The sequence below is a fragment of the Monodelphis domestica genome, chromosome 7, assembly GCF_027887165.1.
Source record: "Monodelphis domestica isolate mMonDom1 chromosome 7, mMonDom1.pri, whole genome shotgun sequence".
In the NCBI taxonomy this organism is placed as follows: Eukaryota; Metazoa; Chordata; class Mammalia; order Didelphimorphia; family Didelphidae; genus Monodelphis; species Monodelphis domestica.
In genome coordinates, this window is record NC_077233.1 from 78,079,231 (window position 1) to 78,107,094 (window position 27,864).

General features: G+C 36.1%; 1 protein-coding gene and 1 long non-coding RNA gene across 4 annotated transcripts in view; one reads left to right on the forward strand and one right to left on the reverse strand.

The window, feature by feature from the left end:
* The window catches only part of VWC2 (von Willebrand factor C domain containing 2), a 223,404-nt gene that overhangs the window by 120,593 nt on the left and 74,947 nt on the right, over positions 1 to 27,864 (reverse strand). The gene's annotated exons all lie outside the window — the stretch shown is intronic.
* Positions 7,722 to 27,864, forward strand: part of LOC103094673 (uncharacterized) — a 39,456-nt gene continuing 19,313 nt past the window's right edge. Inside the window, exons 1-4 of one of the 3 annotated variants that reach the window (XR_008913452.1) lie at positions 7,722 to 7,945; positions 12,839 to 12,997; positions 16,454 to 16,653; positions 17,491 to 27,305. This is a non-coding gene — a long non-coding RNA (uncharacterized LOC103094673). Of the gene's footprint in view, positions 7,946 to 12,838; positions 12,998 to 16,453; positions 27,306 to 27,864 lie in introns of all 3 variants that reach the window. The other 2 variants (XR_008913451.1, XR_008913453.1) reach the window with 2 other exon arrangements.

Below are 27,864 nucleotides of genomic sequence, written 5' to 3' on the forward strand. Positions count from 1 at the left end.
AAGTGTGACAGGGATTATTGCTGTGGCACCAGTTGTATGACCTTTGGCAAATCACTGCACCTCTGAAAGCCTTAGTTTGCTCATCTGTAAAATGGAAAATAGCAAGGAAATGGAGACAAAAGGCCAGCAATATTGAAGCTATAATCAGGGAAGTAATTAAAGACAATTTCCTGAACTGAAAGGAAAGGCAATCTAAAGCAACAAAGCAAAGGGGACTTCAAGAGCAGTCCTCCAAGAATGATTCCCAGACACTCATCCATTCATCAAAATTTCAAACTCTAAAGACAAGGATATGGGATCTAAAATTTTGGAAAATGGAAAAGGAGAGAGTGAATTTATAAGCTATCAGGATAAGAATGGCAGCACACCTGTCTCTTAGGCTTTGGAAGAAGAGGAAAGGCATAAACAAATAAAACTTCTACAAAGGATGAAAATCTCTTCCCACAAGGACAGTGCCTGTGGAAAGCTACTCTCTGAAGCCTAAAGAATATTTCAAAGGTGAGAGTATCTGAAGCCATTTGTATCCAATACAGGTCCTCAGCTGTATGGATCACTACACCAAATATCCAGTCTTAAGAGCACATGAACTAGAGAAAGATTTTTTAAAAAGAGACTGACTTAAAAGAATGGATTTTTTTTAGCAATAATGAAGACCAAAGTTAATAATGTAAAGACTAATCAACTAGAATAATAAACAGAATTATCAGAACTATGAACATTGGGCAGAGAATTATGTAAAGAGTTTCAGTTCAGCTCTACCTAACTGCAAGATGCAAACAGGGCCATGAAAGGAAGTTTGCAATAATAAAATAATCACAATCAAGAAATCAAGAAAACAGTGAAAACAGTTAAATTTTAATATTATGTGAAAAGTTTTAAAAATAGGCAAGGGGGATGATGCAAATTTCTAATCTGCCATAAAAAAACAAATAGTTTATATTCTACTCTAAAAACCCAATAGAAAGGAGAAAAAGCAATGAATATCAATGACCAATATACACACAAGACATGGAGAATAGGGCACAAATATATCAATTAGAATTTTAAATGTGAGTAGGTTAAAATCCCTGATAAAAAGAGGGATTCTGGGAAAGATTGAAAAAATACTCCAACAATCCTTTGACTACAAGGAGCACCTTTAAAACTGAAGAACACAAACAGATTAAACATGGAAAAACCATCTAAGTTTAGTCATATGAAAATAAGGAAAGTAAAGGTTGCTATCATTTGTATGATAAGTAGAAGATTTGGTAGAAAATAAAATTCAGTTCCATAAACAAGTTTAAAATATGATAGTAAAGGGGGTATTAGGCACAAAATACTGAATAAATTTTAGTCTCTCTGGCCCAAATAATATGCTAATAAGATACAGACAGAAAAGTTGGGTTAAATGTAGAAAAACAGATGAAATTATATTTGGAGATTTTAATATCCAACTATCATATTGTGGAGAGGATCAAATAAACAAAGAATGAATAGAAAACTATAGAGCTGAATAAAACAGAATGAACTAACATTTAGAGGAAACACTACAGGACCATACCTTCAATGAGGTTAACTATGGCTTTGTCCCAGAGTAGGAAATGTAAAAGCATCAGCAGAAACTATAGTAAGCTGCTGTGTTTGTTCCCTCTTTGGCAAGTTGACAGTTACCTCTGGATAAGAGAATGCATGCTCTTTTCAAGTATATATGGTTAATTCACAAAGGTAAATCACATACTGGGATACCTTGATGTCTTTAATAAATAGCTGTAAAGGTTAGGCTAAATTTGAAGAAACAGGTCAAATAATGTATGTGTTTCATGATAAAAGAATAGGGACTATTAGATCTGTGTTTCCCTCAGCTTGCTGGGTTAGGGTTAGGGTTAGGGTTGGGTTTCAAGCTGTTTGCCTTCTTGAGTTAAAGGCAAGGGCCAATGTGCCACCTTCCCGTTCCATTTAATGTGAGAGAAATGGAAAAATATTAGGCATTTGCCATGTTGTAGGCATTGTGCTAAGTGCTAAGGAACCAAATAGAAAAGCAAGATAGATAGTCCTTGTTTTGAAGGAACTTCCTTTCTAATTAGGGAAAAGGGCACAAGTAAGAGGAATCACCTGCAGGGCAGACAGAAGGCAATGCTGAGATTCATGACAAATCCCAGAAATATTTAGCATGTGATGGCAGGTCATATAGCAATATTTGGTGATTTGAGGGTGTAAGATAAGATAAGAGAGATTTTACATGGACAAGTGATCATCTTTTGGAGAGATCTGCTAAAAGAAGAGTGGGGGAAGGGAAAGAAAAAAAAACTGAGAGTTCTAAGGAAGGTACAGAGGTTTGGAGATCCAACTGACAAGTTACTTCTGGCTTTAGAAAGGAGAGTAGAGAGGTGGATCCCCTGAAGCTAAGGAGAAACATTCCTTTGGATATCTACTGTACTTTCTGAACCCCTGAATACCTCCAACCAAACTCTTCATGACAGCAGTCTAATGTCCTCAGTGTGGCTGTGGATTGGGACTTTTTGAAGAGAGACATTCACAGATCCTTTCCAAGGATTTCTCTGTCTCTCTCTCCCTTACCTGTCCCTGGACTCCAAAATCCAAGTTTTAGTTAGCTTAAGAGTAGGGACTAACAGGCAGTTGGCAAGAAAGAGGGATCAAGGATGAGAAACTTTGAACCCCTTGACTTTGGAGGGCCAGTCTGCTAGAGTGGGGTAGCCATAGTGCTTCCCTGTTTAACCACTTTCCTACTTGATATCCTTGCCACTCCTTCTCTGCTTGAATCTCAATAAATCACCTGATACTTAAGATTTATGTCTTGGCCAGTCTATAACCAACATATTTAAGGGGACTGAAGATTTGGGGAGGGCCACACCTCTCCCCAAAAGAAGGTTGACCTCTAGATCTCAGGGATTCAAAATTGCCTGAACTAAGGAATTGACACCTCTCCTTGGCAGTGGAGTAGCCCTAAGATCCTGAAAGGGACAGAAAGTTGATGTCCCTGAGGGAAGCAAAGGCATAAGAATTCATCTTGCCTCTCAAGGATAGATTAGACCTCAGGGGGACATCTTGCCATCTCACTAAGGCTTCCCTCTCTAGTCTCCTGTCCTTCATCTCCCAGGAAACATTCTCTGGAGAGACATACTTCCCTTTCAAGGAAACAGGATTTGGTTATCTCCCCTCAGAAGGAAGGGAGAAGGATCTCTTCACTCTCTCAACCCCATTCCCTCTTTCTCTCCATCACCACTATTCCTTCTCTGAATCCCTGCATTTCAAGGGACATAGTGTCAAAGCAGTAAAGAAGGCCCAGAGGTTTGTCTAGTTCATTGGAATTTTTGCCACTAACATTGTAATTGGTGACTCCTTCCTTATTTAGACAGAATGAGCCACCATGTTTCCCAACCAAGGACTGTCAAGAATGGGGTAGTGGTCCTAAGGACTAGAGAGGAGCTGGGATCCAGTTGTCTTAGGCAGAGGGATGGATTGTGTGATCAGCATTTGATTGGTACCAGGGTGGTATAAACCAGACATTGATAGAAAGAGTGGTGGATGCGAAAGTAATATTGTAATATAATAATGTTCAATGGATAATTTTGTGAGGTGGACATCAAAAGAAAGAGCATAGCAATAACAAACTATAAATACAGGAATAAGAAAGAGGAAAAAACAAAACACACACACAAACACAAATAGCAGGGGCTTTGGAAAAATTAACTAAATGTTTCAAAACTTTATTTTTAGACAGGATCTTTGACTTTAATGGTATAAGAAACTCTTGATGAGGAAATTCCTTCAACCAGTGAAAACTAGCACTGCTTTGGAATTTATAACCTTGCAATTCAGAAGGACTAATGATAAAAAATTCTATCCATTTCCAGAGAAAGAACTGATGGATACTGAATATAGTTTGAAGCATACTATTTTTCATTTTATTTTATTTGTGTGTTTTTCTTTTTGGGGTTTGGTTTTATATGAGTATTCTCTCAAAACACGACCAATATAAAATATGTTTTTCATGAACATCCAGGTATAACCCAGGTCAAATTACTTACCATCTGAGAGAGGAGGGAGGGAATAGAAGGAGGAAGACAATTTGGACCTCAAAATTCAGAAAATGTGGTTAAAATTGTTATTAAATGTAATTGGGAAAAATAAAGTTAAATTTTAAAAAAGAAATTTATTGTCTTGAGTAGTTGCCTAGGGCACTGAGAAGTTAAGTGTCTTGTTTATGGTCACATAGCCAGTAAGCCTCTGAGGCAGAACTTGAATCAATAACTCCCTAATTACAAGGACAGTTCTATGAACAATTGTCATACTGCTTCTCTGTATCAAACATTAGCTGTATTAATATGAATATGGAAATTAATGCCAGAAAGACAAAAATTGTTATTCTTTATTAAACTTCTAAAAATAATTACATATCTAATTTATTATATTCTTTCTTTACATGACTCAATATATATGTATGTATGTATATATGTATATAAGTGTATATAAAATTTAAACCAAAATCCTAGTTTGTATTAATGGATAATCCTTGATTTTTTAAATGAAAAAGAAAAAAAAGTTTCAATAAATCCTATTCAATATACTGTAAGAAACTACTGCAGTAGTTATTAAAGAGGGAAAAGGCATCACAGAAAAGACTAGGAAAAAAGAAATAAAAATCAGTTTTGCCAATAATGGTTGCATACTTAGAAAATATAAAGATATCAATCAAAATTATTAGAGGTAATAAATAAATTCAAGGAAATTGCAGGATATAAAATAAATGTACAAAATTCAATTTAATTCCTATTAGTGACAAAGAGCTAGAAAACACAATGAACACAAAGATTACATTCACAACAGTGACAAAAATGAGAAATATCTGGATATCAACCAATATCAGGACACAAGAGATTTGTTCAAAGAAAATCATAAAAACATAATGGGGAAAATGAAGAAAGGCCTTTGGAAAGGTACTATCCTTGAGTATCATCCTTTGAGAGTGGAGGCTTAGGAAGATTCAGAATTGTGTTCTTAGACAAGAGCATGCATAATCTAGTCTGGAAAAAATTCCATTTGGGACAAGGACCCTTAGTAGTGAGGTCAGGGTGGTTCTCAGTTCTTCCTCACCTCCTACAGACAGAAATGGGCTAGCAAGACATCCCCAAATTCCTGGAATGTAGTAAGATGAATAGACTTTTGAATAGATAGATATTAGATTTACACAAAATGTCAGTCAAAAGAGTAATCCCAGACTTAGAATTTTACTAGGATAGTAGGAGAATTCCTGAGAGCCCATGGTCTCCAATAAAATTCCCATAGATTAAAATTAATATCTTTCTGAGCAAGTTGCCATTATCAGAGGAGTCTTGGACATTGGTACATAAAGCCTAAGCCTAACTGCCTCCAGGGCCAAGGACATAATTTTGAAGGAATGACAATGTAAAAAAAAAAAAAATATATATATATATATATATATATGAGAGAGGGGGGGGAGGGAGGAAGGGAGAGAGAGAGAAGAGAGGGGAGAGAGAGAGTGAGAGAGAGAGAGAGAGAGAGAGAGAGAGAGAGAGAGAGAGAGAATTCCTATGTAAATGAAATGGTGGGATTCCACATGTAGCTAGATGTCCATACATAATAATGTCTCAGGTATAATAATATAATTGTACTTTGTAGCTGAATTTAGTGTAGGAGAACCAATAAAAGGACTAGTCACTTAGCCACTATAGCCTCTCTTTCCTTTAACAGGCTTTCTGACTTCATCTATCATTAGCTGCTGGTAGTCTCTAGATGATCTCTAGCTGAGTGGTCAGCAAGAGAGTTTCTCTAACCATGACTTGTCCCCTCTGGGTTTTCTACTGTACATATCAGAACCCACCAAAAGACCCCTAGAAGAGGAGATTCTCCCAGTCATTTCTGGCTTCTTAGTGTGTGCTCCCCATTCTCTTTCACCACATTTTCCTCTGTGGCTAAATCTGAGTGAAAATGTCTGCTTGGCTGTCATAGTTACTTTTGCCTTCTTGAATTGTTTCTAAATGAATAAAATAAAATATTTAAGATTTCAAAGGAAAATGATTATAATGAAATGTGGTTATCAAAATAATACTTTTTTTAATTTAATTTTTAGGTTTATCTTTATTTTAATAACAAATTTACACACAAGTTTTCCAAATTCATATGATTTATGCTGTCTCCCTACCTTCTTCCCTTCCACTGACAGAGTTAACAAGCAATTCAATCTATCAAAATATTTTTAGCAAACCTATTTGATAAGAATTACTGGAAGGGGGCAGCTGGGTAGCTCAGTGGATTGAGAGCCAGACCTAGAGACGGGAGGTCCTAGGTTCAAATCTAGCCTCAGATACTTCCCAGCTGTGTGACCCTGGGCAAGTCACTTGACCCCCATTGCCTAGCGCTTACCACTCTTCTGCCTTGGAGCCAATACATAGTATTGACTTCAAGAAGGAAGGTAAGGGTTTAAAAAAAAAAAAAGAGAATTACTGGAAAAACTAACTAGCTTTTTTGGGTTAAAAAAAAGGACAATCATTAACTTATACCATATAAATTCCAAATGGATATTTGACTCAAATATTTAAAGGTCACATAGTTTTTAAAGATGGGAAAATAGGTGGAAATATCTATCATAGCTATGACTAGGAAAAGAACTCTTAGCCAAATAAAAGATACAGATCACAACTGAAGAAATACATAATTTTATTACATGAAAATTAAAAAGAATTTGTATGAACAAAATCAATATCCAACAATTTATAGAGAATTAACAAAAAATGATTCGATCAGGAGCAATTCTCCAATGGATGGGGGTCAAAATATGAACAAAGAGTTCTCAAAAGAATTACAAATTATTAACAACCATATGAAAGTTGCTCCTTTTAGTCAAAAGAGAAATGAAAATTAAGAAAACTCTGAGACTTCATTTCATATCCAGGAAATTAGCTAAGACATAACTAGTTGATGCAAGCAAAAGTGGAGTTAGACACACACATTAATACATTGCTTGTGGAGCTGTGAATTGATCCAGTTATTCTGCACAGCAGTTTGCAATTATGTTAAGAAAGTGACTAAAGTGTCCATCCTCTTTGACCCAAAGTTTCCATGTCTTGGCACCCACAGGTCAAACAGAGAAAGCAAGGGCCAATCTATACCAGAATTTTTATAGCAGTGCTTTTTATGGTAGCAAAGGGATAGAAACAAAGTAGAAACCTATTAGTGGGCATGGGGGATGGCTGAAATGTGGTACTGTACATAGCCATAATGGAATATTACAGTGCTATAAAAAGGATATAAAAATACTGAAATATATACACAAGGGAAGATACATGAACTTATTCAGCGTAAAGTAAGCAAAATCAGGAAAATGATGACTACATATAATGCCATAATAACTACAATAATGTAAACCTCAAGGACAACATAATGACTACAATAATGTAAACAATGATTGAATATTTCATTATTATAACAGCCAATCTTGGTCTTGAAGAAAAAATAAGAAAATGTATCTTCCTTCCTTCTTTGCAAAGGTGGGAGACTATAGAAGTCTTCCAGTGCATATACACATACATACATGTACACACATATATGGGTCACACATATGCAAACATTCCAACTTTCCTTAGTGAGGTACTTAGCTGGGTTGCATAACTAACTGTTGTAGGAGATATAGGATTAGTCTTTTACTGCAAAGCAGGAGATCCTGCAGGCCAACATTCCAGAACTCTGAAAAGAGACAGGCAGTTTTTCTTCTCTGGAGGAGAGAGGCAGTTGCTGGAGTTGATCTTTGGAGACTGAGATCTTTCTTCAATCAATTCATCTTAAGGAAATGGTATAGAGGGTGGTTAACATTACACGGGTGGACAGTGTGTGTGTTAAACCATCACTCCCCTTCTGATCCTGTGTGGTCCTGTATGCTGCTGATCTCTACTGGGATTTCTCCAGACCCAAGAGGACATCAGTTGTGAGACTTCCTTTGACTTTGTTCCTGTTCATATAAGCCCTCCTCTAATCTTAAGTAGTAATTAAGAAATTAATTAGAATAGTGTATAAATTTGTTAGTGGGTTTAGTACACTGACTGGGGTTTAAGATTAGATCTTTCAATTCCCTTCCTTACCTTCCCTTAGTTTAAATAAACAGTCTGATATAATTACTTGTTCTACCTAGTATTTTAAGATAGTTATTTCATAACTAAGGTTGTGCAACATAAAAGTGATAAGGATGAAATTATCATCATATATTAAGAAGAATGGAGAATTCAGTGCACAATGTTTGGCGCATAGCAGACACTTAATAAATGTCAATTGATATATGGCATATTTGGTTCATGTGTTGGTTAGCTTTGCTGAATGTTTCCTCTCTTTTTATTCTTTTTTACAATGTATGTTTTAGATTAAAAGAGGGGGTAGGCATTTCATTTTTGGAAATTAAATTGATATTAAAACAGAAGATATCATTAAGAAGATATTTTTCACCAAAAAGCAAAGGAATATTGACAGGAAAAAAAAGACCAAAGGTATCAGTTGAATATCAGTAAGGGAGGGGTAGTCAATAGCATGAAATATTGTTGATGGGTCAAGGAAGATGAGGAATGAGAAAAGGTGATTGGATTTTGAAATAAGAAGGTCACTAGGGACCACTGAATGATAAATTCCAACACAATTTTAGGGATATAGGACAGATTTCAAGGGAGGTGAGCAGTGAGTGGGTGGTTATGAACTGAAAGCTTTTAAAAAGTGCATGCTATTTTATCACGCTTTTGGGAAGTGAAATAAAGAGAGAGAATATAAGTAAAGAGTTTTTAGGATTGGGCAATTTGAATAGCTTGTTTGGTCAGATGATGAGGCACTGTTGAGTGAGTAAACATTTACAAATGGGTCTACTTGTTGGAATAAAGAGGAATAAGAAGGGTCAGATCAAAGACACAGGAAGAGATTAGCAGGCACAGAAAAAGGTGAGAATACAAATGTTTTGAATTGTAGAAGAGAGGAATTGAAGATGTTTCTTTATAATGATCTATCTTCTCAGTGATATAAATGCCTAAGTTATGTGTTGAGAGCATGTGAGTGATGGAAGTGGGATTGACAAATTGGGCTTAAGAGCTTGAGAAGAGAAGAGAAGGTTTGTAATATTTTCTGTAAAAGAAAATGATAGGAAAGTAATAATTATTTAATACAAATATTGTAAAGCACCAATGAAGTCAGCCATGGAAATTATCATTATATTTTGTATTTGAAATTTATAAAGTTTGAAAGTCACTTTACTAAACATATTATTCTATTTGATTTTGATAATCCTGTAAAGTTCAAATTACAGGTATGATTACCTTCATTTTGCTGATAAGGAAACTGGGGTTCAGCTAATTGTCACAGTGGACAAAGAGAGCACTGGGCCCCTAGTTCAAAATTGAGTAGGGATTGAGAAACAGAAAATTTCAATAAGGATTAATTTAATGTGATTGAGGAAATGGGAGAGAGAAACAGATGGGAGATTGTAGTCTGATAGAGTTCATAGTTGTGAGGATCAAATTCTACTCTTGAAAAAATTAATATGTAACTTCATCTGCATGGAGTCACAGAACTATGACATCAGGGTGTAAGTGATGTGTTTAAGGACAAATCTATAACTAGGAATCCTAGTGCCTGATTTGAATGGGGACATCAGAAGATAGCGCAAACCATCTGAAAATCACAACAGCCTTTCCAATAAAGTAGTATTCCTCAAGCTAGTGGCAATGGTCTGACCCTAAGTCAATAAGTGATCAACTATTCAGAAGATGGAAAGTGGGTCTCATTCCACCTTCCCACAAAGGTCAGTCCCAGATCTTCTATCCAACACAACCACGTCTATATTTATCTTCCTCTTCCCTCTGATTTGTAAGTTCCCAACCTCCTCTTTTCTGAGCTGGACCAAAATGCTAGCTGGACATCCCACAACAGCAACCATGTAGGTTCCAATTGAAAAAATCTGCATTTCCCCCCCACCCCCTTACCATGCCTCAGCCATCTCCCTTATATCACTTATCAGCTGTAGAAGGTATACTCTGGGCTCTGCATTCTCTGGTATTACTTAATTATGAGACCCATCTCCTCCATTTCTTGTCATGGATAGCTTACTTAAGTAATCATGGATAGGTACTTAGTGACCTTTAGCACAAACCTCATTACATTGTTTTTCTCCACAAATCCACTGCTTTTCCAAGTTTCTTTATTACTCTCAGGGGCAGGTCAAATCACCTTGATCGCCTTTTTTCCTCAGTCCCTGGTGGAGACACTCAAGGACTCTGAGCCCCAGAGTCTCAAGAATGGCATTGCTCTACAGACCATGCCTTTGCAGCTATTGTCTAGAAGAGCAGTCCTTGTGAAGAAGAGACTTGCCATTCCTGATGCCACTGAGACTAATTACAAACCATCAACTGACTCAGAGTAGAAATAAACAGGAAAGCCTTGGAAAGAGCAGCAACTCCTTCCCTCTTAGACCACTGGCTCTGCTTTTAGTCTTCCTGCTTTCCTTTCTTCCCATCCCCAGCAAGAATCTAGAGAAACAACCCTTGTGGAGACACAATCTAGCAAATTCCAACAGCCCTGGTCTCCTCAGTAGCCCTAAATACTGAAGACTCAGTACAATTCTCTCTTCCAGTCTTTGGCACTGTCAAGTGGTTTAATATAAAAAAAAATGTTATTAATTGAAATTATACTCATGGGTTTCTTTTCAACTCTTACCTTCTATCTTAGAATCAATATTAACTATTTGTTCCAAGGCAGAAGAGAGGTAAGGGATAGGCATTTGCGTCAAGTGACTTACCTAGGGTCACAAAGCCAGGAAGTACCTGAGGTCAGATTTGAAACTAGTTCCTCCCACTTCAGCTCTTTATCCTTTGAGCAATCTATCTGCCCCACCTCCCCACTATATATTTTTTCTTCACATACTAGAATAAGTGACAATGACTATCTTGTTTTTCTATTTGTATCCTCAGTACCTAGCATAAAGCTTTATACATAGTAGGCACTTAATAACTTATTTTTAACTATGTATCCATCCATTCATTTGCTCATCCTTAATTCCCTGCTCTTACCTCACATATTCAATCTGTTGCCAAATATTATAATTTATTTCCCTATGTCATCTCTTCAATCTATTTCCTTCTGTCTTTTCTCACAATGGCCACCACAGTTAAGTTCTCATTGCTGGTCACCTGGACCATTACAATAGCTTTCTGATCACCTTTCTGCATAGAGTCTCTCCCTTCTCCACTCTAATCACAACACATATGACAAAGTAATTTTCTTAAATATCTAACCATGTTATTCCATTGCTAAATAAATTCCACTATTCCACTAGTTCTTTATTATGGCCAGGTCCAAATATTTTATCTTCATTTTAGATTTTTTAAAAATTCCTACTTTTGTGTAAGTTTTATACCTTTTAGCAGAGAAATCTATGTATATTGTTGAGTTGCTTTTCAGTCTTGCCTGACTATTTGTGACCCCATTTGGGGTTGTCTTGGCAAAGATTCTATAGTGGTTGGCCATTTCCTTCTCCAGATAATGTATGTAATTTGTAAGTAAGTACAAATACACATATTGTAAATACTCATTTTTAAACTGATAAAGGTAACGGTCCTACAAAGTCTGTCCATTCCAGACTAAACCAAAGAGTGGAGGCAGAAGATAAAAGGCACAGTGGTGGTGAAGGCAGGCACCAGGAGAGGAGGGTAGAATCTTCAGGGACTGACACTATGTAGGACTAGGATGATGAAGGGCCATGCTGTTGGGCATGTCAGAACAGAGATATGCTGAGGAGAAGACCTTGTTCTCTCTACCCTCACCCTCAAGACCTTAGGAACTCAGGGTAATACCTCAGTTGAACTGCCATAGGTTTTGTGCCAGTGGATAATAAAAGTGAGGAAAGTTTTAAGCTAAAGCTGTTGAGGAAGGTAGAAAAGCATCCTTAATGTGAATCAAATAATTTGTTCTACCTAGCATCATCCAAAAAAAAAAAAAAGCTTTCACAAGAAATTAAAGAGAAGGTGTTAGTGGGGAGACTCAGCCAATAAAAGTTCCTTATTCAAAACACATAAATAAATGATACAGTTTGTGGAAACTCAGTGCCCAGGCTTCAACTGATAAATAGTCAAAGAGATGAACAATTTACACACAAGGAAATATAGATAAATCATCACTTGGCAAAATGCAATTAAAACCACTCTAAGGCACTATTATCCACCTATTAAACTAGCAAAAATGAATACAAATGATCAAATTCAGCTTCGGCAGGTTAGCAAAGAAACAGGCACATTTATACACTGCACATAGCCCTGTAAATTGGTTCATACTCTCTGGAGAGCAATTCAGCAATATATAACAAGAACTACAAAGCTATTCATACCCTTTGACCCAGTAATTTCACTTTTGCAACTACACCCCAAGGAAATAACCTAAAAGAAAAAAAAAAGTCATTTATAAGAAAATGTTCTTAGTAACATTACTTATAATAGTGAAAAATTGGAAATCGTCAGAATCCCCAACAGGTGAGGAATCTGTAAGAACATTGTATTACACTTGCCTACTTCAAACTGTCAAGGTTCTATGGTTTCACTGGGATGATAGTTCCTTTCAATTAATGTTGATCACATCTCTTTCCTCCTTTAATAGACATTTTTTCCAACATAATTTAAGCTCCTTGGAGGTAGATATGTTTCATTTTATGTGTGCTGAGCACCTAGCCCAGTGTCCTGCATGTGATAGATGTTTAAATATTTGTTGATTGATTTATTTGTGATTGTGGTCAAAAGAAGTAATAAGAATAGCTATAATTTATATAATATAATACATGTGTTTTTTCTTTTTGAGGCAGTTAGTGACAGAGTGATTGGTCTGTGTAAAAGAGAGAATCTGTATGCATGCAAAAGACATCATCTGTCAATCAAAAGGTAACATTAAGTATCTGGGAAAAGACAGTTGGAGCCAAGCCAGCAGCTGAACTGGGGAAGACAGGACAAGGATAGAAGATGAGGTAAGAGGGAAGATGAGGTAAGAGGTTTTCCCTAGTTTCTACAAAGAGTTAGGAGGGTATTGGGAGTATGGGAATCAGTCACTATCAGAGAGTCAGAAAGCTATGAGGACAATTATTTTCTTTTTTCTTCTTCTTCAAACTCAAATCTCAGTTAGTTCTTCAGGTTCAGCCACCACCCTCAACCACACAAAAACTTCTTCCCTCCTCTCTCAGAAGCCAAGAGAGTCTCTCAGTTTAGGTCAGAAGTAAGTCTCCTGGAGTGCAGCTGCTGGCTTGACTCCAACTGTCTTTTCCCAGTAACAATGGAATGTTACCTTTTGATTGACAGATGATGTCCTTTGCATGCATGCAGTCTCTCTCTTTTACAACTGGAATCAGGAAGAACCAATTTCAAATTTGGCCTCAGATATGCACAAGATGTGTCACCCTGGGCAAGTCACAACCTCTGTTTGCCTTAATTCACTGGAGAAGGAAATGGCAAACCACTAGTATCTTTGCCATGAAAACTCCAGACAATGAAGAGTCTGACAGAACTGAACAACCACAAATCATTTAGAGAAACTTTAAGGTTTGCAAAGCTCTTTAGACACGTTATCTTGCGAATGACCTTGGGAGATTAGTAGTAATTCCCTGTTTTTAATCCGCATTTTACAGATGAGGAAACTGAAGTAAATGGAGGCTAGCTAAGTTATAGAAATAAAGAAGTGCCTGAGGCAGGAATTGAATGTAGGCATCCTTAATTCCAGACCCAGAATTCTAACCACTGTACCACTAATTGCTTTACACTATAGCTAGCATTTATATATAGCACTTTTTTAAAGTTTGTGAGGCACGTTACATATGTCATCTCATTTGATCCTCACAATGACCTTGTGATTAGATGACATTCACATGATGGATTATATAAAGCATTAAAATGATGGATGTCATGGGTTATCATAGAAAGAACACAACACTGGGAATCAGTAAAGATTTGGGTTGAAATTTCTCTTGACACAGGAAAGTTGTATGCCCCATGGGCAACCTAACTCCTTTGATCCTTAATTTTGTCATCTGTATAATGGGGATAAAAATATTAGCACTATCTACCTCACAGGATCAAAGAGAGAAATACACTTTGTAAATATTAATGACCCACAAAAATGTAGTATTTTATATGAATGGAATAAGGTTAAATGAGAAATGCAGGACTCAAGCTGGTACATACAAAGTAATTATAAATAGATAAAATATGATTGAGGTAATGTAAGTAATTTAGCTTTTAATATTTATTAGTTTGTCTTTTTTCCCTGGAAAGTTACTTACAGTCTTAGAAAAATGCTTAGAACATAAATTCTCAGACTTCTCAGTCTCAAAACTTCTTTATACTCTTTAATATTATTGAAAAACCATGGCCCAGCCCTGGCAATGAACTTTTGTTTCATTGTTTGTATTTATTGATATTGACTGTATTAGAAACTAAAATATGTTAATATTATTATGAAAACAATTTTGACCTCACAGATTGCTTAAAACTGTCTTGTTGACTTTGAGAGGGCCTCGGTTTGTATTTTAAGGAATGTCTTTATAGAGTATAGAGGTGACTTACTTAGAGTAACAAAATCAATAAATATCAAGGGCAGGACTTGAAGAGTTGGCCTGGCTTCAAGGCTAGCTCTCTATCCACTATACAATCCTACCTTTCTTTACTAAAAGAATGCTATTGACTCAAGCTAAACCTTTGAAATATTTTCCATTTCCTTAATGCTTAGTGATGCCTTTTATATATGACAATCATTTCCTAAAATATTCTGTCCTTTTCCTCCACATCATAACAAAGAAAAACTAGTTATACAAACCTGATAAAACAGCTGCTACATCTGACATGGTGTGTGATGCTCCATGCCACTCTATGAAAGGGGGAGATATTCTGCAGAGCTAAGACTGTTCCTTGCATTTCATCTGAGTCTGTTTGTCTTTTGGCATTATTTTCATCTAGATTAGCACACAGATCCACTGACAGGTCTAACCCATCACATAATTGTATGTTTGTTCTTCTGAACATCAATTTAGAAGAAATTTCATCTGATTGGTCTGGCCCCCTTCACCTTTGTTTAATACAAATAGATGAGAAATGAATGTTTGGTGCTGTCTTTTTAAGGATGGGGGAAAATATCAATGTGTCCTTCCTTCTGCATGAATTTTATTCGTGTACAAACCTGTGTGCACTGATTGGAGACAAAAGGGAAATCAGATTTTTGTCAGACTGGCTATCATTTTGCTTTACATGCAAAAATTGTAACGAAGCAGCAGATAAAGGACTCTCTGTGGGCACTGAACTTTGTGACTTCCTTCAATCATTTTTCTGAAGAAAATTACATTCTATTCAAAGACTTGGAGACTAGATGGGACAGAAATGAATTGCTTTAAAACAAATATCTTTATTACCCTTCCCGGGAAGTCTTAATGAGTGAACACTTCCTTGAGGCTTTTAATTTCTCCCAGAACCTAGAGGGAGAAGTCTTAACATCTTCATTATTCTCACTCCAAATTAATGGTAATAAATTCAGGGTTTCACTCAGTGTTCCTCTGCTATCTATGGCTTCAAGCAGTGGCATTCTTGATGTTTCCAACACCCACAGCTACCTTCATTCAGTGAAAAACATTAATGGAGACACTAGTGAGACCACCAGAACTATCTTTAGTGACATTCATGCAGCTCCAATATTAGTGACAGCTTTTCCAAATTTCCTAGTAAAATAAAACTATTTTTATTGCAAAAAATGAAAAGAAGAGAGGAATTTGGGAAGAATCTTGAGCTTTTCTCCTAAAGCCTCTGATATGAAGGACAGAATAGTTTTAGTCTTATCCAAGAGCTTTTCCTATTGGGGGGAGAGGTGGTCTGGTTCTATAATTTCAAGGATCTAGAGTAGAAACTTCTTTTACTGATATTGTTCAGCAACAAATCTATATATTATACTCTTAGAGATTTTCTTGGGGGAAATGACTTGTTTATGATCACATAACCAATAGTTATAATCCCCAGGTCTTCCTGATTCCAAAGTTGGCTCCTTTATCAATTTCCCTGTGTTGCCTCTTACCCAACAGTTATGACTCCATTCTAGTCCTGGAGAACTTTCTTCATCAGGTGTGACACAAAGAAAATATAATCCCCAGACAACAGGAATTGATAAGAGGGAAGAAATTAATCTACCTTAATTAAAAAAGTACCCTCACAAGGGCTTGATTTGAATGACTTCTAGTTCTCCTTTTTACTTTGAGAGTCTATGATTCTGCTTCCTTCCTATCAATGGAAAAATGATCTTCTCTTTGTCTCTGTCTGTCTATCTGTCTGTTTGTCTGTCTCACTCCCTCCATCTCTCTCTGCCTCACTGTTACTGTCCATCTCTGTCTTTCTGTCTCTCTCACACACAGAAAGAAAGAGATCTTTCTTTCCTCTCTTCTCCATTTTTTCAGAAGGGACTCACTGTGCTCTTGGAGATGATCAGGACATTAACAGGACTACTGGGGCTATACCAAGGTTCCTATAGCCTCTGCTTCTGCTGGTCCCACATCCTGTTTCAAGTGCTTCACAAAGGAAGGGGATAATACTCTCTAGAAACAGGACCCAATAAGGGTCTTAATACTAGCTGTCTTTTTAACACCGTTATCTGAGGGTAGGTACTTTTCTGTACCCAAGTTTTGCATTTGTAAATGATTATCATGCTGTCCTTTCAGGCAAATTAGGTGAGGACTAATTTATAGACATTTGCAAACACTTGCAAAAGATAATGTGCTATATCAATTATTAAAAGTAATTCTTATTAGCTGTGTCCTTGGCTCAAGAAGAAAGAAGGAACCAGTCGTGAGCTAATGAATTAAAAGGGCTGATTTTGCTAAGCTGGTTCACAGGCCCTTGGAATTTATAAATTAATAGGTGATGATCTCTCTGCATTTCTATGATGTAGGTTCAAGATAGTTTTCTTGCATACAGAAACTTCCCTCCACACAGAAATCCTATCTCTGTAGGGTAATAATTCACAGATTAACTGAGTCCAAAATCAAAGTTCATAGTTCTGACCCTTTCTACTTACTAAATTTTTATATATTGATCTTTCTAACTCATTCTTCTAACTTCTAACTAACTAACTTCTAACTCATTCCCAAGGCCATTCATCCTTGGAGATGGTTTCTATCCTCAATATCTGTCTTGAAGTATTGTTTTCTCTAAAAATAGTTTGATGCTGGACCTTTGAACTTTGTGGATATATTAAATTAGCTAGTGAATTAACATGTGATACTCTAACCATACATACACATGCATGGATATGCACAATATTGTATTTCCTACTGTATCTGCCAATATCACTGAGGGTTGGCACCACAGGGAAAATCATCAACTATGGACCTTTGTTTCCTATTTACCTAAGATAAGCCCCTGATAGTGCTCTCATGTGTAGAGCAGAGTGAATCCGAATGAAATCTTTATCTAACAGGACTATCTTCATTTTTAGTTCATCTTTGGCAAAAAGAAGAAAAAACGCTCATATCCCACATGATGATTTTCTCCGTTTCAAAAATCTTCCGGTGTTTGAAGCTTGTGTCAACTGAAGGAAACAGTCTGTCAGTTGATAAGTATTTACCAAGCACGTGCCTCTGAGCATTCTTTTAGATACTAGGGAAACCAAGCTAAAAATCTAACAATTTGTGCATTGAAAATCTACTTTCTATTAAGGGAAACATTAATTATATAAAAATAATAGAAAATAAAAGGTAATGTTTTGCAGGGTGGAAAGGAACTAGAAGGTGGGAGGGCATTTGAATTAAGTTTTGGAGGAGATAAGGAATTCTAAGAAGTAACAAGGCAATTCATTCTAAGAAGGGAAGACAGTCACAAAAAAGCAGAGTATTGTTTTGAGGGGCAAGAAGATCATTATGGACATAAAGATCAGGGGTAGTCATGGGCACCTTGATCATGGCTATCCCTGAAAACCAACAGAAGTGGGAAGAAAGAGTAATCAATATTTTAGAGAGCAGAAGTCTAGCTCTAATTCCCATTGCTTGCTCCCATACAGCATCTCCTCAGTTAAGAACAAAACTAATCAAACAAAAAACAAGCCTATTGATTGACAACAGGATTGTTCTGAGTAGTCCACATACTCTTGTAAAGGATGTTCATGCCAGAAAAGTAATCTTAACTTTCTAATTTAATACTATGTTCTCTCAATGTGTTCTTATGTGAATTTTCTGGGGCCATATATGAATAATTAAACCCCTTTTCTCAGTATCACTACTATATTAATTCACCTATTTTTTCTTTAATGGGGGGGATTGAGAACTGTGATTTCACTGGTATAGGGAACTTCCAGTTCTAGGAAGTAGAAATTTCTTCCAGTGGTGGTAATTCAAAACTGTCCTTTAATTCAGTCTGAGCTATCTAGAGATCCAAGAAATTAAGTGACTTGCCCAAATCACTGGGACAAAAAAATGTCAGAAATGGAAATTGACCCCAAGTTTTCCTGACTGATGCTATCTCTACCATCCTATCACAATCACCCAACTTTCTAGAAGGATTTGAAGAAAGAAAATGTATTAGGTGAATTCTGATGTCATTGAATAAAGGTGCAGAGTAGGAGAATTTTACATTTTTTTTTGCAAATTACTTAATTTTAGGACTTTGTTGAGAATCAGGGTATTGTCAACAAGATGTTAAAGAATGTTCTGGTTTTCCATTTTGTTTTTAGCATAGTAGGTTTTGTGAAATAACAGTAACTCAGACAAAAAACAAGCATTGGTAAAATGCTTACTATGTGCCAGGCAAAGGCACTAAGTACAATAGCAGAATATCTGTACAGCTAAACCCTACCGTGTCCCACTACCCTGTTTTCATATCCCCTTTGGTAGTACCTCTTACACTAAGTGAATGAGACAGGTACCAAAGTTCTTATAGAGTCCCATTTTGTTTCCTTTAGGCAAATATATCCACTGACTGATTTTCTAATCTGCAGATACTTAAATATTTTAGTGGATCTGTTATCTCACCATGATGGGCATTTCCACCAATGTTGCAATTCAGAACTTATCTCAAGTCACTTTCTATTCCATGTTCTCCCATAAGTTTTCCAAAAGGGGGCTTCCTTGGATTCTCTTGACATCATGAAGAACAAAGCATAAGCCCATATAACTGTCTGATAACGTATTCCATTGATGGCATCTTTCATACAGCTTCTCCTGCTTAGTGATTGATTACAGCCAACTCATATCCCGCCATGCATCTCTGCATTGCCCTTTGGGTGATTTTCAACTTCAGCTCCTTAGAGAGCTAGTGTCTTATATCTTGCAGTCATAGATTGCTGGAACAACATTGACATTAAAAAGATGGGCCATTGTTGGAGGAAGATGCTTGAGTTTCTTAAAAGAATTTGCAATTTCCCTAAGGCAATCAAAATAAACTTTGAATTATTATCTTGTATGTGATGAAGGCATATGAGGAAAGGGATTTTAGATTTTTTTTAAACTTTAGCCTGTAGCAGGGTAGACAGGAAATGACTAGCCTCTGTGAATACTAATACTGATGTATCTGAAAATACCTCTACCTGGACAATTTGATTCATCTAGATGACTGCAGTGAGGCAGCCAGGCAGCCGAGGGCATGAGTAATTTACAATCTGCTATTCAGTTGTCCTTTAAGTCCCAGCTAAAACCTCATTTTCTAAGAGAAGTCTTTCCTGAGCCCCCTTAATGCTGGTGCTTTCCCTCTATTTATTAGTTCTAATTGATCTCACATATAACTTGTTATTGCATAGTCCTTTGAATGTTGTGTTCTTCCTTAGTCTGTGAATACTTCAAGAGCAGGGGGATCTTTTGCTTTTCTTTGTGTCTCTAGCACTTAGTTTAGCGCCTGGCACATAGCAGGCTCTTCATGAATGGTTACTGACTAATTATTTGGTTGTGTGTGTAATTCTCACATGAAGAGGGAAGTAACAGTGTGAAGAGAAGAAGGATAACCTGAGAGTCACAGTCAGAAGAGATCTTACAGATGATCCAGTCCTGTCTCCTCATTTCAGAGATGAGTTTCCTAACAGAGATCCATTGAAGTCAAATTCACCCAGGGACACACAGTTAACAGCAGAGATAAAATTCAAACCTAAAAATCCTGAATCCTAGTCCAAAAGACTCCTCATCCTCACTGCCCTAAGGCTTATATTTACATAATGTTTTTTAAAACTTTCTCTTCTATAGCTTTTCTAAATCCTCCTGTTCAGTGTTGGGAGCTGAACTCTGAGCTTCCAGAGGGCTCATTTTGTTTTTATGGTTTTTGTATCCATAGTGTTCATCATAGTGCATTGAAAATAGGCATGTGATGTTTGTTAATTTATTAGAGAATATCATGAGCAAAAGCATGGTCATACAGTTAATTTCCGTTCTTTAAGAATGAATGAATTTTGGGGAGTAAAAAATAACCCCTCCCCACAATTTCTCAGTCTTGTTTTGCCATGGTGTCTTTTAAACTCTATATGCAACGGAAGTAATCAGATGTACCCCTCCCATTTGTTCTGGCTAAAGTCTCCTGCATTGGAAAAAACTATGAAGTGGCCCTGAGCTCCCTTGGAACATTTCAGTTGGATCACGTAGGCTTTGGAATGGTGCCAAAACACCTGGTACTATGGGATCGATAGGGACATTGTGTGGTTCCCATGACAGGGGGAAAGGGATATATCAAAAGGGAGAAAAGCTTCCCAGTCAGAAGACCTGAACAAAAATAACACTTCTATTCTGCCTCCCCCTTCTTCTTCTTTCCAGAACCTGTGGTGTAGAAATCTCCCTGGAACTTCCAAGGGGCTTGGGGAGAGGAGTTCCTCTCCCAGTGGCTTTGCTGAATGCTTGCTCATGGCAATGGGCACAGATACTGCCCAGGGGAGCCTTGTTCACAGCCCAGGCCCCAAACTATCATTTCTGCTTTGTTTCTTTGCCCCTTCCTAGTGCCCTCCAAGTAATGATAGCAGCAAAGGGATGCTGAAATGGACCTTTAACCTCTTGGAGGCCACCTTCTGTGTTTGGAATGTCAGGAGATCCTAGATCAAAGAGTAAGAGATAAACATCAGAAGGAAGAATTTGCTGCAATTCACTCCCTCCTCAGAAAAGATGGCCCTCAATAGGATTATGGACTAAAGCTTTGGGCTGGTTTTTTAGTATTGCTGGAGGGAAGGTAAAATAGATATTTAGCAGCCCCACAAAATGTTTTCTTTTAAGTATGAATCTCTTTGAGTGAATATATTAAGTTACACAAAATAATTCAATGTTTAACTCTATCAATGCACTCCTGTGAGTATTTTGTGTCTTAAGAGACCTTTATATGAAGCAAATAAATAGTTAAGCTATATATGATATATATTGTACATCAAGTATATTTTAATATCTTTTGGGGACTCTAGACCTGAACCAAGCATAAGCTTTCAGTTCTTTTCCCTGGGACTTTTGAGCCTTAGATAAATATGAAATGAATTGACCCTTTTCATCAGAGTTCAGGCTCCACAAGGATTGAACCAAGGTATACATGCAGGCCCATTGCTGGGACTTTTATTAGGAAAGCAAATCCTTAGTCCTCTCAGCCCAATAATATGATCTGTAGTGACAAATATATTTTATTCCTCAAGATATTTCCCACTTTTATGTATCTATATCTATATAGAACATTTCAAAGCATAGTCTCTTCTATTATTTCATTTCTCCTAAAAGCTCTGTAAGGAAAAGTAAACAATATTTTTTATTTTATAAATGAGAAAACTATAGAACTATTGAAGTAATAAATAAGAATAAGAACTGGTTCTAATAAAAAACAAATAAATTGGAAAGAATATTGGTTAATTTGATTAGAAAAAAGAAAGGAGAGAATCAAATTACCATTATCAAAAATGAAAAGGGTGATTTCATCTCTAATGAAGAGGAAATAAAAGCAATTATATTTTGCCCAATTATATGACAATAAATCTAATAATCTAGGTGAAATGGATGAATACTTACAAAAATAAGGATTGCTTAGATTAAAAAAAGAGGAAATGTAATACTTAAACAAACCAGTTTCAGAAAAAAGAAATTGAACAATCCATGAACTCCCCAAGAAATATTCCTCAGGCCCAAATGTATTCACAAGTGAATTCTATCAAACATTTAAATGACAATTAATTCCAATACTATACCAATTATTTGTCAAAATAAGCAAAGTGTCCTACCAAATTCTTTTTATGACACAAATATGGTGCTGGTACCTAAGCCATGAAGACCAAAATCAGAGCAAGACAACTATAGACCAATTTCCTTAATGAACATTGATGCAAAAATCTTAAATAAAACACTATCAAAGAGACTACCACAATATATTATAAGGATTATTCACTATGACTAGATAGGATTTATACCAGGAATGCAAGGCTAGTTTAATACTAGGAAAACTATTAGCATAATTGACCATATTAATAATAAAACTAACAGAAATTCCATGATTATCTCAATAGATGCAAAAAAAGTCTTTGACAAAATTCAACACTCATTCCTATTGAAAAACACTAGAATGTATAGGAATAGGAGGATTATTCCTCAAAATAATAAACAGTATATATCTGAAACCATCAGCAATTATCATCTGTCAGAAGAATAAGTTAGAAGCCTTCCCAATAAGATCAAGAGTGAACCAAGGATGCCTGTTATCACCACCATTATTTAATATTGTTCTAGAAACACTAGCAGTAGCAATTAGAGAAGAAAAAGAAATTGAAGGAATAAAGCAGGCAATGAGGAAACTAAACTATCACTTTTTGCAGATGATATGATAATATCCTTAGATAGAATCATAGAAAGTAAACTAAAAAAACTAATTGAAATAATTCACAACTTTAGCAAAGTTGCAGGATAAAAAATAAACCCATAGAAATCACCAGAATTTCAAATATTTCCAACAAAACTCAGCAGCAAGAGTTAGAAAGAGAAACTCCTTTTAAAATCATTTGACAACATAAAATATCGGGGAATCTATTTGCCAAGACAAATGAAGAAATTATATGAACACAATTCCAAAACACTTTTCACACAAATAAAATTAGATCTAAACAATTGGAAAAGCATTAATTGCTAATGGGTAGGCCAAGCTAACATAATAAAAATGACAATTCTACTTAATTAATTTGCTTATTCGGGGTCATGCCAATCAAACTACCAAAAGCTATTTTATAAAACAAGAAAAAATTATAACAAAATTCATCTGGAAGAACAAAATGTCAAGAATATCAAGGGAAATAATGAAAAAAATGTGTAGGATGGTGGCCTAGCAGTACCAGTTCTTAAACTGTACTATAAAGCAGTGGTCATCAAAACAATCCAATATTGGCAATGAAATAGAAGGTGGATCGACGTAATAGATTGGGGGGAATGACCTCAGCAATCTAATATTTGATAAACCCCCAAAACCCAGCTTTGGGGGTAAGAACTTACTATTTGACAAAAACTGCTGGATAAATTGGAGAACAGTATGGCAAAAATTAGGTTTAAATTATTTCACATGCTATACCAAGATAAGGTCAAAATGTGTATATGATTTAAATATAAAGAGTGATATTACAAATAAATGAGGGGAACATAGAATAGTTTACCTGTCAGATCTATGGAGAAGGGAAAATTTTGTGACCAAAAAAAGAGATACACAACATTACAAGATGTAAAATGAATGATTTTGAATTGTGTTAAATTAAAAAGGGTTTACATAAACAAAACCAATGCCACCAAAATTAGAAGAGAAACAATAAATTAGGGAAAAATCATAACAGATTTCTTTGATAAAGGGTTCATTTCTCAAATAAATAATGGTCTCATTTCTCAAATACAAAATATATCAAATTTATAAGAATCAAAGTCATTCCCTAATTGATAAATGGTCAAAAGATATGAATAGGTAGTTTTTAGATGAAGAAATCAAAGCTATGTGGAAAATGTCCTAAATTCCTTTTGATTAAAGACATGCAAATTAAAATAACTCTGAGCTACCATGACACATCTATCAGATTGGCCAATATGACAATAAAGGAAAATGATAAATGTTGGTGGGAACGTAGCAAAATTGGGACACTAATGCATTGCTGGTGGAGTTGTGAATTGATCCAACTATTCTGGAGGGCAATTTGGAATACCATCCCAAGGACTAGAGAAGAATGCATATCTTTTGATCTAGTAATACTACTACTGAGTCTGTATCGCAGAGATTTTAAAAAATGGGAAAGAATCTGTGTGTACAAAATGATTTATAGCAGCTCTTTTTGTTGTGACAAAGAATTGGAAACTAAAAGCATATCCCTCAATTGGGGAATGGTTGAACAAATTGTGGTATATGATGGTAAAGGAATACTATTGTGCTATAAGGAACAATGGACAGGATGATTTCAGAAAGAGCCAGAAAGATATGCATGAAATGATGTAGAGTGAAATAAGCAGAACTAGGAGATCAATATACACAGAAACTGATATATTATGGAATGATCACATGTGATAGACGTTGCAACTGATAGCGATACAATGATCCAGGATAATTCTGAGGATTTATGAAAAAGAATGATATCTACCTCCAGAGAGAGAACTGTTGGAATAGAAATACAGATGAAAACATATGATTTATCATTTGTTTATTTGGGCATATGTTTTGGGGTTTCAGTTCTATAAGATTATTTGCTTAAAATGAATAATATGGGAATGTGTTTTGCATGATAATACATGTATAACCCAGATTGAATTGCTTATCATCTCCAGGAGGGGGGAGGAAAGAAGAGAGGGAGACAAATATGGATCAAATGACTTTGGAAAATTCGTGTGGAAATTTGTTATTAAAATAAAATTTAACAAAGAGAAAGTGAAGGTTTAAGGAAGTTAAACGATTTGCCCAAGATCACAGACTTAGTGCCAGGACCTATTATAGAATTCAGGCATTTTGTCTCTCATTAGTATGCTCTTTCTGTGAGCTCATGATGACTCCTAACCACCACATTTATTTTCCTCTTCAAAGAAAAGGGATATGGAACTTCTTTAATTTGTTCTTCAAAGTTTAAAGCCCAGGGAAATTTATTCTTGCTAATTTATGGAGTGATTTACTAATAAAGTTAGGGGGGGAAAAACCTCTTTAGGGACATAGAAGAAAAATGTGCCTTTATATGAAGTAAAAGTGGAACTCTGCAGTGTTTTTTCTAAGACACAAATGTGAGAGTTTGGAATTTGGAGGGCTGGAGTTCTTAAAAATTGCTTAAAACTTGTTCTTACATCCACCCCCTGCACAATCTGTGGTACCACAAACAGCTTTCCCAGATAAGAAATAAGGAATTCATCTTATTTCTATTTTAATACTTCTAGTAAACAGAAGACTATTATTTTATAAGGAAATCTAGTTTTACTGTCAGACAATTCTAATTATTAGAATGTTCTGCCTTTTACTGAGTGCTTCCCTGTACCAATTTGTCCTATCCCTGTCATTCTGATCAATATAAAAGAAGTCTAAAGTCATTCCCCAAGAAATAAGTGCCCAAAAGATAGTTCTTGAAACAAGTAGAGCAAGCTATGACCCATCTCAGTAAATACTACTTCAACTCCCTAATGATAAGAGAAATAAAAATGAAAACAATCCTAAACTTCTAGCAACCTGGCAAGGATGATAAAAGATGGGAACATTTGATATGGGAGGGCTTGTGGAAAGATAAGCACACCAATGCATAGTTGGTGGAGTTGTGAATTAGTATATTCTGAACAGCAATGTGAAATTAAGCAAATGAAGTAGATAAGATTCTGAGGAAGCAGAGACTGTGGCTTAATTCCCTTAAAGTTCAACATGGTGCATTACACAGAGTAACAGTTAATGTTTGCCAAAATTATCTTCCCAAAATACAAGTTTAATCATGTTACTGAAGTGTCCAAGAAACTTCAGCAGCTTCCTAACACCTTTGAATAAAATATGAACTCCTCATTTTGGCTTAAAATGACCTTCACAATATGCTTCAGGTACCTTTCTAGGCTTAATTCTTTTATGTACATTATTTTCCAGGTAGAAAACCCTACTCTATCTTTCCCAAACATTGCTCTTTATCCTTGACCTTTCTGTCTTTGCACAGGCATTCTCCTACATTTGGAAAGCATGCATTCCTCTCTTCTACCTTTTAAAAATTCCTAGCTTCCTTTAAGGTTTAGCACATGTACCATCGCCCTTGGGAAACATCTTCCAAATGCCTTAGTTGTTTCTATTCTCTGCTTCCTGCTCAAATAATCATTCATATATGCATCATGTTTCATCCCCCTAGTAGACAGTAAGCTCCCTGAGAACAGGTTGTTTTTGGTTTTGTCATCTCCCCTGGTATTCCTAGTATAGTTCCTTGCATAAAATAGTGACTTTAGCAAATGCTTGTTGGATTGGACAGGACTGGTTTGTAGAGTGAATGTTGAATTAGAATAAAAGTAAATCGTAATCTTATGAGATAAGAGATTGCATTTTAAGCCACACAGGAAATATTGCTATGAGAAGGCTTACACAGGACTATTTTAGAAAACAAGCATTTTGCAGTTTCCTCTTTTTTGAATTAATACTCTGGTCAATGTTAAATGATGTCCTTTCAATATATGGTTCAGCAAATATATTATCGAAGAGGAATGCTATTCACAGCTGATAGAATCGCAAAACTGCAACTCTGCTTAAGTGATGGCATTTGTTTTAGGGAAGATGAGATGTAATTCACAGAATTAGAGGTTTATGGTTCCTTCCTGGTGTAATGGACTCTTTTATAACTGAAGTTTATATTCCTGAAAGGGAAATGAAGGGTCTCGGTTTTGCTGCTGAGAGAAGAGTAGAATTTGCCCCTGGATTGCTACAGAGGCTCTCAATTGCACATTTTACATTCATGCTAAGCATTGGCAGAAACTCTGTGCATAAAATATTCATTGAAAAGCTCCATGGTGAACGGACTGGAGGGAAGCACATGGTCTTCACTCTGCTATTAGTCTTCACACTGCTAATGATGGTTGGAGAGAGTTTCCCTTCTGTACTTTACAGAAAGGTTTTGGGGTACAATTCAGCTTAACACTACTGATTTTGCTATTGATTATGTAGGAGTTATAAAAATCTCTCTATCTGGCTGGATAACCATAATGCATTGTGCAGAAAGTAATTTTTGATTTGCTTTGGACATCTATAGGATACATCCCAGGCCATTTTGTTGGGTACCAAACCACTGATAACAGCTGACTGTTGGGGAGTGAGCATAACTGGAAGACAAAGGGCTGGAGCATCAGACTGGCTTCTGGCATATTGGTAAACCTGCTACAACTGGGTATAACGTATTCTGAATATACAGTAGAGCTGTAGCTTTGTCAAAACAGAAGATGTGGATATGGGCATCACTGATTAAGCACTAACCTGTAGGCACTCTCTTAACCTCAGAATGCAGGTTAAAGGAGTCTCAATCGGATAGCATTTATAAGGTATCTACTATCTGTAAGGCACTGCGCTAAGATCTGAGAATACAACCAAAGGCAAAGGATAGTCCTTGACCTCAAGGAGCTTAAAAATTACAGAGGAAATGACACAAAAATTACTATGTACAAACAAGATATACATATATAGAAAAAATGGAACATAATCTCAAAAGGAAGGCACAGACATTAAGAGGAATCAGGAGAGGCTTCTTGTGTGCAATGAAGCCAGGGAAACCAGAAGGTAGAAAAGAGGATGGAGAGAGGACCACACATGAAGCATAGCCAGTGAAAATGCTTTAAGTAGAGAAATGGTGTATTCTAGGAACAAACAAAATAAAATAACAGGGCAAAAAATCTTCCTACGAGGTTGAAGCTCCCTTTGAATCTGTCTATAT